This window comes from Octopus bimaculoides, chromosome 1 (assembly GCF_046866305.1).
Source record: "Octopus bimaculoides isolate indiv1 chromosome 1, ASM4686630v1, whole genome shotgun sequence".
NCBI classification, from domain to species: Eukaryota; Metazoa; Mollusca; class Cephalopoda; order Octopoda; family Octopodidae; genus Octopus; species Octopus bimaculoides.
The window spans coordinates 192,093,041-192,111,497 of record NC_142928.1 but is presented as its reverse complement, the minus strand read 5'-3'; the positions used below and the strand labels follow the sequence as shown (position 1 = coordinate 192,111,497).

The window sequence follows — 18,457 nt, the reverse complement described above, 5'->3', positions numbered from 1 at the left end:
TTCTGAATGTCCTCAAAATCCAGCCAGCCACTCACCTGCATAGTGTTGCCATCTTGGTAATATGCACATGGCATGTTGCATCATTACTGATGTGAACCCCCAGGTCACACACTGACTCAGACTCTCGGATCATATTACCTTTTGGTCCAGTGTATTCTGATTTTAGCCTTTGTCCCTGTGGGACTCCGCTGAAGAGACACCATGAGGAGAATTTCTTCTCTTGAGACAACTTGTGCAGTGTATTGCCTTTCCATGTCCAAATGTACATAAACATGTTAAATAAGACTGTACATAATTATATATGACATGTGTTTATAGCAATGGTTCTCAACCTTTTTTATATCTAGGCCAAATCCAAAACCTGGATGTTTTTAGAGGGCCATGCCAAAAATGTATAATATACAAGTCAATTAAAGAAAAATTTATATTTATAGAAGACTGTTGAGGGCTGCCAGGAAGATGTTTGAGGGCTGCATGTGGCCCTGGGATCAGCGGTTGAGAACCACTGGTTTATAGGCAGTAAATGAGATGAGATCATATGATAATATGATATAAAAACCATTAAACAGATTATAAAAAAAGTGAAGAAAACAAGTCAAATGATATTTACAATATATTTTCAATAACAAGAAATATTTTTATCGAATTTTTTTTCTAACAATAAAAACTTCCATAAATTATTTTAAAGATATCGAAAAATTTATTAACAAAGAAAATGTTAAATTGTATGATTGAAAGAAACTCAAAGAATCATTTTAAACAACACTATCAGAGAAAATGTGATAATAGTGAAAAAGAAGAGATGAGAAAAAGGATAACACACACACACAAAATGTATCATCTTAATTATTATCATCTACTTCATTTCCATTTTCCATACTGGTATGGGTTAGATGAGTCATCAAAGCCTCTTGAGTCATTTCTTATTGGGAACCACTGACCCAATAGACTCAATGGAGTCTGTAGTCCTATGGTTCAATGATCCTGTCAATCTGTCCAATCCATTCCAGTGGGAAAGCAAGCACCAAATGATGATCACATACATGTGCACACACATGTGCACACACACACACACACACAAATGTGTCTGCAAATACACAAAGAATAACAAAGGAAAATAAATGAAAATTCAACTCACGTGATCTTTTCCTGTTACTCATTCCAAAAATACAGAGCTGGCAATCTAAAATATACAGAAAGAGAGAGAGAAGAGAAAATTAAATCATTTAGGTACTAAATAGACATTATTAAAACAATTATTCTATAGTAGCAGTAGTATTGTCCATAAATTCAATCCTCAATATATTGTTGGTATTTGTAACAAGAGTAGAATGTGAAGAACAATTATTTCAGAATTCAGAGATGGTATCATATTAAATACTTTGAAACAGGTTATGCAAGTCTATTATTCGATGACAAAAACCCCACTTTTAAAATCTTGTGAAAATGATATATCATTTGGCACAAGGTGCAATATTTGTAAAGAAATAAAGCATGGAAGTGTCCAGTTTGAACTCTGTTGCACATGCACACCTAGTCATAATGTTCTCACTCACTTTCATTGCTTATAACAGAGCCTTGAAATAAAGTGTGTTGAGTGCAGTCATATGACCACATCACAGACAGTCCATCAGTGACCACCGCAGAGAAAATATGTGTGTGTGTGTGTGTGAAAAGAGACACAGCTTGACGGTTATTACAACCAAGAATCTTTCCAAACATCAAATCCCACTTGAAAGGCACACAATTTCAAGATGCTGAGGATATCCAAGAGAATGTGGTGAGGCAGCTGCTTGCTAACCCCTGAAAAACGGAGTTCCAGGAATGCTTTCTTCAATGGAAACGATGCTGCATAAAGTGTGCAGCTTCAGAAGGTGACTACACCGAAGGAGATTAAATTCTGAACTGCTATGTGTTGTGGATTTCTTTTTATAGCAGCAGACCCGATACGTTTTGGTTAGACCTTGTAGAAAACACTTGCCCAAACATACTACAGAGCAGGATTGAATCAGAACTTTGGAATTACAAAGATGTGAATCAAACTTCCAAACCACAAGGCCATGACTGTACAGTATTTAACCAATAATGCAGTGCGTACCATACACGAAGCTGCTATGATTCAACTACTGCAGTTTATTGCTTGTCTATTAAAAAGGCTGGGAATATTGCTTGGATGAAGATAGCTTCTTTTATTTCCATCCAGTTAATATCAGAAATTGAATGAAGAATTTGCTATTGACTTCTATGCTTACAAATTCAAACCAATCCACTATTAAATCTTCCATATATTAAATTACTGAAGCTATTAAAGATTTTCTTTATAAGAAATCTTCAGTGTTTGCCATTTCTTTGCTTCTTTGGAGAAACAGTAGAGAATTTGGCCGACTACCTAATATCATTTAAGTTTATCCCACCATATTCTGAGTTCAAATACCACCAAAGCTGTCTTTGTTGTACATCTCCACAAGAGTTAACTGTACACCAGCTTAAATTCTATGATTTTATACCAATATAAGAAATTAGCACTGGTGCTGGTGCCACATAAAAAGCACCCAGTACACTCTAGGACATCCAGCAGTAGAATCCATGCCAAAACAGACCTTGGAGCTTAGTGTGACTCCTGGCCTTGCCAGCTCCTGTCAAATCATCCAACCCATGCCAGCATGGAAAATGGGCATTAAATTGTGGCGGTGACGACGACGATTAATAATGAATATTTTAATGCTTGCTTTTTTTTTTGTTTCTCTTGTTTGAAAGAAGTTGGAGAATACAGAAAATTCCTTCTCCAACTATCTTTTCACCATTTAATTTTCTGTTAAAAACATCAACACCATTATGGCAGTGGTAATGATGTTAGTGATGATGATGGCAATGATAGTGGTGGTAATGATGACTGACGATAGTGAGTGGTAGCGATGATGATGATGATGATGCTGATGATGATGATGGTTAATGACGATGTATTGCTTATAGCTTGCAGATGCAAGGTTTGGTTTCAGTATCACTGCTCAGCTCTTTAGGCAACCCCCTTCTGCCATACCCATGGGTTGGCTAATATTTTGGAAGTGAAATTTTGTAGATGGAAACTATGTGGAAGCTTGTTGGGGAGTGGGGGGGTAAATATTCTTATTCTTAAACCTATAACTTGGTTTAACACCATCACCTGATCTTTGGTGGGTTTTAGCCGAGTTCACATTGTGACAAGCATTCAGGACAGCTTTGCAGTCCGGATATGACACTCCCTCCTAGCCTCTAACAAGTCTCAGGGGCCCTGTATAAGGTCATGTAACCGTCTTCATCTCACTAAGTTATACAAAAAGAAAAAGAAAAAAAAAGGATTTCTCCAATAATTACTGACTGATACAACTCCCATTTAAAATCTTTCCTGTTTTTCAGTTCATTGGTCTAAACTAGTGGTACTCAGCTTTTTAATATCTGGGCTAGATCCAAAAAGGGGATTTTTTTTAAGGGGCTGAACAAGCCGAAAGAAAAATTTATATTTATAAATGGGAAGACTGTTGGGGGCTACTGGAAGGGCGTTTGAGGGCCACATGAGATTTTAGGAGCCGTAGTTGAGAACATCATTATCATCATCATGTTGTCCATGCTGGCATGGGTTGGATAGTTTGACCAGGGCTGGTAACCTGGAAAGCTGCACCAGACTCCAGTCTGATTTGGCATGGTTTCTATGGCTGAATGCCCTTCCTAACACTAATCACTCTGGGAGTGTAATGGGTGCTTTCATGTGACACTGGCATGAGTGCCATTTGTGTGGCACCAGTATCTGCCATGGCTGTGATTTTACTTGGCTTGATGGGTCTTCTTCTCAAGCAGATCTAAATGCAGAAAACTGAACCAAAATTTACACACATACACACATCTCAGGCTTATTGGGAAGTTCTGACATTATCAACTGCTCTGCTAGAAATAGCAGCCAATTTTCCTTTATATAACATCTTACCATCTTAAAAAATATGAGGGTCAGACAGACGTGAAATAATAGGATTCTAGATATACTGTGTCTGAGAAAAAAGAAAAAAAATATAGGATTGTTGTATTATAGTTGAAATACCATTGTACAATAAGTTTACTTATTCAAATGCAATCAGAATCTTAAAAAGCATGCCCCACCACCACCACCACCACCACCACCACCACTACTACCACATCTCTTTTCTCATAGAGGAATAAATCCAAGAGGAAATAACTCAGTATTGTCTTGCCAATATTTGATGTTTCACAATAAGAAAATTTCAAGTTGAAATTTTAAAAGATAACAAGGAAAAAAAAAAAAAAAATTCACATAAAAGCATATGTATCAGAGTAATTGCTAAGACGTAAGAATATATTTACATAAACTTCTCTGAAGAAACATTATACATGTTTTTCGATTTCAAGAGCTTTGTGAAAGTTTTCTTCCAGAGATTAAATGGTAAGGGGGAAAATATTCTGGGTGACAGTAATAAATACAATGAATAGCTTTTAAAAGTTGTGGTTTGTATCTGCAATAAATTGATGGTGTATAAAAAATGAATGAAGTAGAAGGTTATTGTAGGTAGAGAGGAATTCATGTTATTGAAGAAATTTACTTGAAAATCTTGATGTTATTTGCTTGTTGGTATACATGCATTAATATGTTAGTCTAAAAACATAATAATATTAATAATAATTCTCTTTATAAAAGGCACAAGGCTTGAAATTTGGAAGAGGTGGGGGCCTAGTTGATTACACTGACACCAGTACTTGACTGGTATTTTATTTTATTGACCTGGGAAGGATCAAAACAAAGTTGACCTCAGAAGCTAAAGGCTTTCTTGGTTGGCCCAGAAAACATTTACCCAATGTGTCATACAGCTGGACTGAACCTGAAACCATGTGGGTTGAGAAACCAACTTTTAAGACCACACAGCCATGCCTGTACCTGATAATGATAATAATGCAAATACTACCTTAGACCAACAAAACCCACAGCCGCTCAAATTGTGCTCTGAGAAACACCAAACAACACTACTTACAAAAACTCCAGAAATACACAATGTTACAAATACAATAACAATGTCAACAACAGTAGCAATGATTAAAGATGGGAAGTGCCATTTTAATCTTTTTCCCAATACCATATATCAACAGACACTCACACACACACACTTCAAATCAGAAACAAAAACCAATTAAAAAATTTTACAACATCAAAGATAATTTTATGGAATTAAATGATATTATCCTCATATGCAACATCCACACAGCAATAATTCAGAAAGCATTTTTAATACATCAACACAGCACAAACCATATTCCCAATTATACTCAGATGAGATCAGAGAGAGTTTATCACAACAGAGGTGGCCTAATAACATACAAAACTGCTTGCATCAAGTACAGAAACATTTAAATGCAAATATCTGCGAACTAACAGGGGACAACAGTGTGCTAGAAATGCAGGCTCTTAAAATAAAAACCAGCAACATGAAATACATAATTCTGAAAAAAAAAAATCTTACATGGTGATACATGCCAATGACAACACAAATCTCCTCACATACACCATTATTGGAGTAGAATTCAATGGAATAAATGCTGATTTTCATAAAGTATTGATTACTATAGAGACAACAAGATAGCATCACAACTAAAGAATCCATTTACTTAGCTATGAGAACCACTTGGCAAGCAATTGTCTTTGATACCAATTTACCAACTGGCACCACAGCACTCATATATCAATGAAAAAAAGCAGCAATGATTCTATAAACTTCAAAAAAAATCCCCACAAGATTTCATGAAGAAATGTAAAGTTTTCAGAAATCCATTATACCGTAATCACCAACAAAGAAGTTATAGAATGCATCTGTAAAAATGTATGTCCTAAGTTACATGTCAGAAAAAGTTGACTTTATGAAAATCTGGGACATCCACAAATGTAGTACGACCAATATCACAGACAACAGAAGTGAAACTCACTATAAAAAACAAACTAAACAAATCACATAGCAGATGTCACTCACTTTCCTGCTAACAAATCCATTCACAAGACTTTAGTAAGCCCAAGGGCAATAACAGAAGACACTTTCCCAAGGTGACATATAGTGGAACTGAACATAGGATCACATGGTTGGGAAGTAAGCTTCTTAACCACACAGCCACAGTTGTGCCCCTTTTTCCTGTCTTTGCTTCCTCTTGCAAGTTACTTGATGATTCCACTCGTGCTGGGATCATGTAAGGCACATCAAGTACACATTGTGAAGTGGTAGGTGTTAGGAAGGGCATCCAGCTGTAGAAACCCTGCTAAAGCTGATATTGGGGCCTGACACAGGCTTGCAGCTCACTGGACCCTGTCAAAGGATCCTTCCCATGCCAGCATGGAAAATGGATGTTAAACAATGATTATATATATATATATATATATATATATATATATATATATATATATATATAATAATGATCTTCCTATAAATATATCTAGTTAAACCCAGTTGGCATCAGGATTGTTTTTACAATCCCTTATGTGGATATTATGTGGATATATTGAGTATATATATATATATATATATATATATATATATATATATATATATATATATGTGTGTGTGTGTGTGTGTGTGTGTGTGTGTGTGTGTGTGTGTGTGTGTGTGTGTGTGTTATATATTTTAAATTTGCTTACGGGAGACATTTTGAATATGCAAATAGAACTCTTATTTCATTATGTTGGCCACAGTCTAATGATGATGACGACTGGTGAGCCAGATTTTTGAGGTTGCATTGAGCTGTACCAATATGATGTAGGATAGATGTAGTAGTGATAACAATAATCCTTGGATGGAATTTATAGACATTTAATGCATTGCTACATGTCTTTCCACAAATCACATGTCTCTTAAGATCACAGTCTGTATTCTTGGAATAATTACAGTGGAGTCTGTAGCATCCATGGGCATCAGGTTGATCATCCTCATGGATTCATTTCTTCAGGTGATATAACTCAATCAACCTTCTCACTGGTCAAAAGGGATAAACATCCTTCTGTTAAACATCAATTAATGTTATATCGCCTGAAGAAATGAATCAATGATGATGATCAACCTGATGCCCACAGATACTAAGGACTACACTGTGATCATCCCAGGATGTGATCTTAATAGACATGTAATATGTGGAAACCCCTTGTAGCGATGCATTAAATGTTTATAAATTTCATCCATGGATTATTGTTCTTATTACCTTATATATATATATATTGTTGGCACTCCGTCGCTTACGACGTCAAGGGTTCCAGTTGATCTGATCAACGGAACAGCCTGCTCGTGAAATTAGCGTGCAAGTGGCTGAGCACTCCACAGACACGTGTACTCTTAACGTAGTTCTCGGGGTTATTCAGCGTGACACAGTGTCACAAGGCTGGCCCTTTGAAATACAGGCACAACAGAAACAGGAAGTAAGAGTGAGAGAAAGTTGTGGTGAAAGAGTACAGCAGGGTTCACCACCATCCCCTGCCGGAGCCTCGTGGAGCTTTAGGTGTTTTCGCTCAATAAACACTCACAACGCCCGGTCTGGGAATCGAAACCGCGATCCTATGACCGCAAGTCCGCTGCCCTAACCACTGGGCCATTGCACCTCCACTTATAAGTTGGCAATTAGTAGAAATTTACAATTGTTTAAAGTAGTCAAAGACTTTTGCACGGTACTGTATATATATATATATATATATATATATATATATATATATATATATATATATATATATATGTGTGTGTGTGTGTGTATATATATATATATATATATATATATATATATACAGTAACGTGCAAAAGTCTTTGACTACTTTAAACAATTGTAAATTTCTACTAATTGCCAACTTATAAGTGGATGTTTCTCATTCCATATTTTACAGATGAAACATTAGCCCTGTTGGAGTCATTTCTATTTCTAATCATTATATTTTGTAGAGTAGGGGTTCTGAACGAGAGAGGAAGATGCGAGGTGACCACCAAAAATGGCAGTGCAAAAGTTTCCGGCCACTTCATATAAACCAATCAAGATACAGTGTTTTAAAACAGAAAAATGTCTATAATGAAAATTTATTACATAATGTGCATTTCAAGAAGTTACTGTATATTGTTAATATTTCGTGTGGCTTCCTTTTGCTTGAATAATTGCTTCAATGTACCTGAGAAGAAATGCATACAAATCCTTCGCTATCTTCACAGGTATGAGATACCATTCTCTTGGCTGAGTTCCCACAACTCTTCAAAGTTGCATGGATTCTTCTGACGAACTCTTCTCTTTAGTTCTGTCCACATTTGCTTGATGATATTTAAGTCAGGGCTCTGAGCTGGTTAATCTTTCAATACGGTAACACCTTCATCAGCCAGACTCTGTTGTGTTGCATGCAATCTGTAGCATGGAGTCTCATCATGCTGAAAAATCTCACCTTCATCCAAGTCTGGTATCAAATTGTCCTTCAGCAACTGGATGTGTTTGGCACCATTCAAGTTACCATCAATTTTAACCAACTTTCTTGAACCATCACTTTTTATGTATCCCCACAGCATCAGACTTTTACCCCCAAACTTCACTGTTTTTGTCATGTAACATGGGTCGTTTCACTTTCTTGGAGGGCTTCTGACAAATTCTCATATATTTTATGTATATATATAAAACACACACATACACACACACGTGAGCTTGTGATACATTATATCAGTGGATATTTATTTCCTGGTTGATTATTTTACATTAGTTTTATTTATTGTTTTTGTTTTATATTCGTAGCTCATATTACCGTAATATTTGAATGCATGAATGCCCTATGATAATTTTGTTTAGTTCGACGCAGAGCTGCAAGGTCAAAGGTCTGTCAGAGATTTTAAAGTAGAGAGAGGGGTACAACATGTCTGTGTTAAATATAAGATGTGAGGAGATACAGTCGAATTATAAATGAAGTGAAACTGGATAATCACATTAGTTGTCGTATCAAAAGGAAATTACTTAAATCAGTATGATATTTAATATAAATGGTGAATGAAAATTAGAAGACTAAGTGGTTTGATTTGGTAGTAGAAATACGTGCAGTGAGAACATAGAAGTCAACCGTGGAAGACTTGAAATGAGTTAATTAGACAAAGATTTAGAAATCCTGTCTTCACAGAGATATTTCAAGTGCTTAGAAATATGGTGTATTACAGATCCATCCAAGCCAGAATAATAAGAATAAATATTAATTATATTAATTGAAATATTATAAGTGCAGGTTTGATTGAGTAGTTAAATCATTAGTATTGTATAATGATAATAATAATCAATATCATATGACAGGAAGTTGCAATAACACCAAATATATAGCTTAATATACATCAGTTAATTTTGAGATGTATAACTGAGATTACAAATAGAATATTATTTCTTTTAATATTACGTGATTCAGATATTTTGCCATAAAGAACTACAGCTAACTCTAACAAAGCACAGCAGTCAGGAATTTCAATATGTAGACATGTAAGTTCTTGGTTTGAAGCTACTGGCAGCAGTATATTGGATAAAGGTCTTCTATAGACACTGGACTCTAGTAAACTAGAAATGGTATATAAGCCTACTATATATATTTCTATATATAAAGGGCATGGATACATACAAAGCAAACCCATACACACACACATGAAACTTCACGGACGGCCATAACAATGTCAACAACACAGCTAACATGGTCAGTACCAGCGGCAGTGCCAAAGATGGCAATAACAAAAACAACTACCATGATGGAAACACCATGGGTGAACACACATACACAGAGGAATACAAGAACTGTACCAGATATTTTTTTCGGGTCTTAGGACAGTAGCAGCACAATGGGGTGTGAGGATGGGGCTGAGGGGAAGGCCATACTATTGCTAAAACTATGACACTCACACAAGCATACACACACACATGAACACACACACACAAAAGAAGAACAGAATGGAGTAAGTGGATCAAGAACACACACGAAAATGAAAGGTGTTGCTGAAGAGGTCACAGATGTGTGACAAAAGATTTCCAGACAATGGACAGGTGTTAAAATAATGAAATAACAGTAATAAATGAGTGAAGAAAAAATATATAATTCTTTTTTTACTTTTTATTTGTTTCAGTCATTTGACTGTGGCCATGCTGGAGTACCACCTTTAGTTGAACAAATCAACTCCACAACTTATTCTTTGTAAGCCTGGTACTTATTCTATTGGTCTCTGCCAAACTGCTAAGTTACGGGGACGTAAACACACCAGCACCGGTTGTCAAGCGATGGTGGGGGGACAAACACAGACACGCAAACATACACACACTGATTAACTACGAAGTTAGTTTTTGTATATGGCAGATGTTCAGGTGCAATAAAGACTGTAAACAAACAGGAAACAACTTCTATCTCATTCCAGGGTGAAAAACTAGAGGTAGTCGATAGCTTCCGCTATCTGGGTGACCAAGTTAGTAGTGGGGGCAGGTGCGCTGAAAGTGTAGCTGCTAGAATAAAAATAGCCTGGGCAAAGTTTAGAGAGCTCTTACCTCTGCTGGCGACAAAGGGACTCTCACTCAGAGTAAAAGGCAGACTGTATGACGCATGTGTACGAACAACCATGCTACATGGCAGTGAAACGTGGGCTGTGACTGCTGAGGACATACGTAAGCTCGCAAGGAATGAAGCCAGTATGCTCTGTTGGATGTGTAATGTCAATGTGAATACCCGTCAGAGTGTAAGTATCTTGAGAGAAAAGCTGAACATTAGAAGCATCAGTTGTGGCGTGCAAGAGAGACGATTGCGCTGGTATGGACATGTGGTGAGAATGAATGAGGATAGCTGCGTGAAAAAGTGTCACACTCTAACAATTGAGGGAACCCGTGGAAGACCTGGGCTGAGGTGGTGAGGCAAGACCTTCGAACATTGGGCCTCACCGAGGCGATGACTACTGACCAAGACCTTTGGAAATGTGCTGTGCGTGAGAAGACCCGGCAAGCCAAGTAAGATCGTTGCCAGTGCCCCTGGACTGGCTCTTGTGCGGGTGGCACATAAGATGCACCATTTTGAGCGTGACCGTTGCCAGTACCGCCTGACTGGCCTTCGTAGGGTTTTCGAGCGAGATCGTTGCCAGTGCCCCTGGACTGGCTCTTGCGCGGGTGGCACATAAAAGACACCATTTTGAGCGTGGCCGTTGCCAGTACCGCCTGACTGGCCTTCATGCGGATGACACGTAAAAGCACTCACTACACTCTCTGAGTGGTTGGCGTTAGGAAGGGCATCCAGCTGTAGAAACTCTGCCAAATTAGATTGGAGCCTGGTGTTGCCATCTGGTTTCACCAGTCCTTAGTCAAATCGTCCAACCCATGCTAGCATGGAAAGCAGACGTTAAACGATGATGATGATGATGATGATGATGATATATATATATATATATATATATACACGACGGGCTTCTTTCAGTTTTCGTCTACCAAATCCATTCACAAGGCTTTTGTCAGACTGAGGCTATAGTAGAAGACACTTGCCCAACGTGCCACACAGTGGGACTGAACCTGGAACGATGTGGTTGGCAAGCAAGCTACTTACCACACAGCCACTCCTGTACATGTGTGTATTTCACAAACACATAATTTGGTTACCAATCTTTCTGACGTTACGCTAAACTATCTGAGATTACATGATAACAACAACAATGAAACTACCAAATAGAAGTTGAATGCTTGAGGCCCTTGGCCCCAATCAAGCAACATATACAAGCAGAGAAGTCAATACAGATATGTTATATATTTTAATATTCTCTCAGCATCATATAAACAGTAGGGAGGAGAGCGTGATGACATTACATTTTGCTGTTAATAAACATGTTCAATCTATATTAGTCTATCAAAATAAATATAATCACATTGATTTCTCTTTTTAAAAGTAGAAAAGTTAATTAAGTAGTCTGTAACTGAGATACTAGAGATACATGTCTTCTAATGGAAGAAGTTAATATTACAACCAGTGTAAAATTTATCTGCATATCATAATTGATTATGTCAATATCTGTAATAATTATCATCTTCATAATCAAACATTATGGACATTATATACATTGCCTCTAATTAAGATGAATTTACAGTGTAATTGAAAAGTGACACATGATCCAAATGGTGAGCCAGCCACACACCTTATAAACTAGATGTGTTGGAGTTATTTGTTGATAACCTAAATGACAGTGGCAAAATAGATGGATAAATGTAGAATATTGATAAAATTATTGTAAAATAATGAGTGAGATAGTTGTTATACACTACAACTTTTCTAAAGCAGCAGGAATATATATGTTGTTAAATGGTGGTTTACAAAATATATAAAAATATTCTTACACTAGGCACAAGGTCCGAAAATTTTGGGGAGGGGGCCAGTCGATTAGATTGAACCCAGTATGCAATTGGTACTTAATTTATTGATCCCGAAAGGATGAAAGGCAAAGTTGACCTTGGCGGAATTTGAACTCAGAATGTAAAGACAGACAAAATACTGCTAAGCATTTCACATGGCGTGCTAACGTTTCTTATTTCTTTATTGCCCATAAGGGGCTAAACATAAAGGGGACAAACAAGGACAGACAAAGGGATTAAGTCAATTATATTGATCCCAGTGTGTAACTGGTACTTAATTTATCAACCCTGAAAGGATGAAAGGCAAAGTCGACCTTGGTGGAATTTGAACTCAGAATGTAAAGACAGATGAAATACCGCTAAGCATTTTGCCTGGCGTGCTAACGTTTCTGCCAGCTCGCTGCCTTGAACACATAAAGATATTATATATTCTATATGCATATATATGAAGGTACATGGCCTAGTGGTTAGGCTGATGCACTCACAATCACTAGGTCATGGGTTTGATTCCCAAGCTGGGCAGTGCATCATTTTCTTGAGCAAAACTCTTCATTTCACATTGCTCCAATCCCGTTTTTGATCAGGAGGGGGAAGTTGGCCTTGCCAGTGAGGTGGCAGCATTTGGAGGTTAAAACAATGCAAAAAGCGCACTGTAACCTGCGGTGTGTAACAACATCTGACAGCCTGGTTGGTCACATGACTATGTGATATATATATATGATGATGATCATCATCATTTAATGTCTGCTTTCCATGCTGGCATGGGTTGAATAGTTTGACTGTGTATGTGTTGTGTGTTTGTGTGTATGTTGTGTGTGTGTTGTGTGTGCGTCTGTGTTGTGTGTGTGTGTGAGTGTGTGTGTGCATTGAGTGTGTGTGTGTGTGTGTGTGTGTGAGTGTGTGTGTATTGTGTGTGCATATGTGCGTTTGTTCCCCACTACCATTTGACAACTGGTGTTGGTGTGTTTATGTCCTCATAACTTACCGGTTCAGCAAAAGAAACTAAGAGAACAAGTACCAGGTTTATAAACAAACAAAAAAATACTAAAAATTCCTCAAGGCAGTGCTCCAGCATGGCCAAAATCTAATGACTGAAACAAATAAAAGATAGTAAGATATTTAAAGACTTTACAAGCCGAAGACTATGAAGCCTATTGTTTATTCCTAGGTTAATGCTGATGAAGAAGACCTTATAATCAAAGGCATTCCTCCCATGACCAACTCATCTTTCTTTATAGGAATATACTATCAAATGGTTCTTTCCCCTACTTAAGATGGTAGATATATGATTTGGGGAAGATTTGGCTGCTATTTCTAGCATGTTGAACAACAACGGGGAGGGTCCCTTAGTAACAAAGAGTGAAGTTCATGAACACAAGGAAGCAGCTAGGAAAAAGACAGAAATTTGAAAGAATGGTTTTCTTCCAACCCTTCTGGTGCTTTCTTATATTTCTTCTATAAGAATTATGTAACAGAGAGCTTCTATATGCAACTAAGTGGGTTTTCAATGCTAAATTAGCCATCTCACAGGAGCGTGAACAAGCAATGAAAGGGTTTTAATTAAAGTTATACAGCTATAAAGCAATGTCAATTAATAGCCAGAAACTCTAAAACACAACCACTAATTATCAGAAAATAATCTGTGTTAAATATTTGTTACACACACACACACACACACACACACACAAACATATATACATCTCTCTCTGACTCACTCTCTCTCTCTCTATGTATATATATATATCATCATCATCATCATTTAACGTCCGCTTTCCATGCTAGCTTGGGTTAGACAATTTGACTGGAGACTGGCGAACCAGATGGCTACATCAGACTCCAATGTGGTCTGGCAGAGTTTCTACAGCTGGATGCCCTTCCTAACGCCAACCACTCTGAGAGTATAGTGGGTGCTTTTTACGTGCCAGTTCGGCGGTACTGGCAACGGCCAAGCTCACATGGTGTTTCTTATGTGCCGCCTGCACAGGAGTCTATATATATATATAAAATCCAAAAGAAATGAAGAATAAACACAGAACAACAACAACACGATGATGTGGTGCATGTAAAGTATTAGCAGATGCTCAGGAAACGAAAGAAAGATGGTTTAATGTTATGAGCAAAAGTCTTCTTCAGAAACAGAGGAAAGTCCAATAGTAAAGGAAAACGGAGGAAAAAAAAGAATTGCCAGCAATTCACATGTGGTTACATTTCGAAAATGTAAGTCTCAAGTAGTGTGCCTGCACAGTCCATTTACCACTTGTTGCAATCAGGCATCATATGTATACCAGTTTCCATCTACCAAATCCATTCACAAGACTTTGGTCGGCCCGAGGCTAGAGTAGAAGACACTTGCCCAAGGTGCCACGCAGTGGGACTGAACCCAGAACCATGTGGTTGGGAAGCAAGCTTATTACCACACAGCCACTCCTATATATAATTAAGATTCAGTTGAATTAGGTACTTCAATTGAGGCACCAAGCCAGTTCGGTATAGTCTGCACAGCTCCAAGTTAAGTGAACAGAATGTAAAGTAAGTAACATCCTTGTTACTTATTTAGATTCTCTATATATACACATATATATATCATCATCATCGTTTAACGTCCATTTTCCATGCTGGCATGGGTTGGACAGTTTGACTGAGGTCTGGAAAGCAAATGGCTGCACTAGGCTCCAATGTTGCTCCTGCAAAGCAAATTAAATAAAATTTGGGATTTTGCGGAGGGCCAAAATAGGTAACACAAACAGGGCAGTGAAAACAAATGCGTAAATCAAGTTAGGACAGGAGACAAACAAGAACACATCTTCCTTGTTCCAGCTACAATGGAGAGAAAGGAAGAAAGATGGTTAATTGCATATGATGATGTATAGATGTAAGTATGTACATAAACGTATGTATATATGCATATATATATATATATATATATATATATATATATATATATATGCATATATATTATTATATGATTGAACGCCATGCATCTTCTTCCAAGTATATATATGTATATATTACTTTGAGCAAGAAAACACTTTTCACTTCACAAAGTTTCACACTTGGACACTGATCATTTCTGATGAATTTATTCCACTAAAACAGTTGATTCAGATTGTTCGACTGTCTTGAATCTCATGATAGCCATTGAATAAAATCATGTTCATTCAATATACTTTTATGGAAAAATTCCTAAGCATAATTATGATAATTACTGGTTGAAAGTACTACAATGACCCCTTACTCATCAGATCTAGCAGTTTACATAAGACCTCCAACTCAACATCACCCGATACATTCGTGTTTCTTCTTCCTACCTCATACTGTCTCCCTACACATCCCTCATCCACTGCCCATATATTAAGTATTTTCCATAATTGTTTCTTCTCGAGAGGTCAACCCCATAGAATTATCTCATCAGCCATCCCCCAATTCCTGCAGGCACTGACTTCCTGTAGTTCAATAGATAAATCAACATTAACCTCATCAGTCTTAGGCAGGCTGCAGAAATCATGACTAACTACCCTCTCCCTTCCTTCCTTCCACCACCACCACCACCACCACCACCACCAGCACCATCATCACTAACATCACGACTGGTTTTAGCATCTACTCTACATGCCTGCATGGGTCAGACGGAAACTGCTAAGGCTGATTCTCTACAGCAGGATATCTTTTCTGTTGCCAACCTTCACCTGTTTCCATGTATGGTAACGTTAACCCATGGCCAGACATATTTTTATGGAAGCCTGGAATTGAGGGCCCCTGTTTACATAATGATGTTCATTTATAACAATGCCATGATGTCAAGACGAGACACACACACACACACATACACATGCACACACACAATGTGCTTCTTTCAGTTTCTTTGTATCAAGTGCACTCAGCCCAGAGCTTTAGTAAAATACACTTGCTCAAAGTGACATGCAGTGGGACTGAACAGAAAAGAATATGGCTGGGGAGCCAACATCTACTCTTAGGTGCTGGCATCATGTAAAAATCACACGTGCTGATGCCACATGAAAAAGCACCCAGTACTCTCTGTAAAGTGGTTGGCATTAGGAAGGGCATCCAGCTGTAGAAACCATGCCAAAACAGACAATTGGAACCTGGTGCAGCTCTCAGGCTTGAGGGTTCATTGTCAAACCATCCAACCCATGCCAGCATAGAAAACGGATGTTAAATGATGATGATAATGATGACAATTAAATGTTTCCTCTTCTAGGTTTTATAATCAAGAGAGAAAAGGATGTGGGGGGGAGAATGTGTGTGTGTGTGTGTGTGTGAGAGAAAATATTTCTAAAGCACACAGGAAATAAATAAAATAATATATAATTGTTATTTGAAGTGTGTTCATTGAGTTGTAAAAACAAGAAAATAAATATTATGGAAGATAAATTAACTCTCTTCAATAGTAACATTGTCAAAGAACATAGGCAACAAACCAATTTTCTGATGGTTAGGTCACAAATTGTCTGTGAAAATATTAGTTTCTTAGACAGAGAGGTTTTTGTTTAAGTAAACAACTGTTTATTTAGTATAATACTCTAGATACTGCTCAGACACCTTTAGTGACCCTTAAAGGGCTAAATATAAAGATACTTCTCAGAAGGTTTTGCACTTAGCAGTAATACCATCTGAGGCATGGGATAAGCAGGCACTTTAGGGGCCTTACACTGATTTATGTATCCTGTAGTTATGTATTGTATGGACCTCAATGCCTACACTGGAGACCCTATAATACATAACTTTGCTAGAAGGAGTCTACTATCGTGTTAAGGTGAGCCCACACGCTAGCTTGAGATACAAAATTAAACACGACCATGTATTCTGACAAATTCTTTCACTTTTAAAACAGACTAGCTGAATACTTTACAATCAAGTTACAAACACTAAACATGAATACACACACACACACACATACACACATATCCACCACTCTCTGTCACATCTACTCCTATGCTCTCTGGAGATGGTGTCACAAAGAAAAAATGAAGAAATACTCAGTATACTTTTTAGGGTCTCCAATGAATTTTATGCATTACTTGGAACGATAAGGTCCCCTACAGAGAAATTCTCCAGCAAGCAGGAATCTCCAGTGTTGAAGCCATCATCCAATGCTGTCTTCTAAGATGGATCAGCCATGTTATCAGGATGCCCGATAATTGTCTCCTGGAAATGGTGTTCTTCAGAGAACTATCAATGGATGTTCATTCTCATAGGGGAGCTAAGAAGAGATTCAGGGGCCATCTTAAGCTTGTCCTCAACTTTTGAAACATAGCAACTGGCACAGCTTGAACACTTTGCTCAGAATCTGGTGCTCCCTCTGCGATGAAGGAGCTGCACACTTTGAACTAATCTGTTGTGTGAAGCTTGAGGAAAAGTGATGAACAATGTCATAACAGACTCACCAACAACATAATGGACAACTGCCCTTATCATCTGTGTTCAAGGATATGCCATTCTAGGGTCGAACTGTTTTCACATCTACCAACTCACAAAAGGTAGGATAAAACTCCCAGAGGGCAACGTCATCATCAAAATTGATGGACAGCTATAAGGTGAGCTATAAACTAAAGGTGTTAGAAAGGGCACAACAGCCCATCCAACCCATGCCAGTATGGAAGACAGACGTATAAATGATGCTGATAAAATGATAATACTAATAATAAAATTATTGTATACAGTGGTCAGGTGCACTACAACTTGTCAAAAGTGTGCATAAAGCATATGCAGTATTGTACAAATGTCTGGAGAGTGAACGGTGTATGAGTCAGATACATGCTTGCATGTGTATGGAGGGGAGAAAATTAGGAGTAGTGTTGGCGAATATCATTTTAATATTCATCATCCATATACATAAGCACATTTATTATGAAAATAAGAGGTGTGAGTTTGATTCCCACATGTACTAACGCCCATTTTTTCTGTAACATGGGCTCATATTAACATGGCTCTAATATTAGACTATTTTCTATGGTCAATATATGATGGAGGCTTATAATTCCATTTACATTTATATATTTATTTCAATGTCTATTTTTCCATATGAATCTTTTCAAGTCGACTGTTTACAACCAGATGCTCTCAC

The 18,457-nt window shown here is 37.5% G+C and overlaps 1 protein-coding gene across 2 annotated transcripts in view; it reads right to left on the bottom strand.

The window, feature by feature from the left end:
• Nucleotides 1-18,457, bottom strand: part of LOC106884166 (protocadherin Fat 4) — a 696,074-nt gene that overhangs the window by 494,155 nt on the left and 183,462 nt on the right. For both annotated transcript variants that reach the window (XM_014935404.3, XM_089364268.1), the window contains exon 2: nt 1,139-1,183. The gene's annotated coding sequence lies outside the window, so the exon portion shown is untranslated. The remainder of the gene's footprint in view (nt 1-1,138; nt 1,184-18,457) is intronic.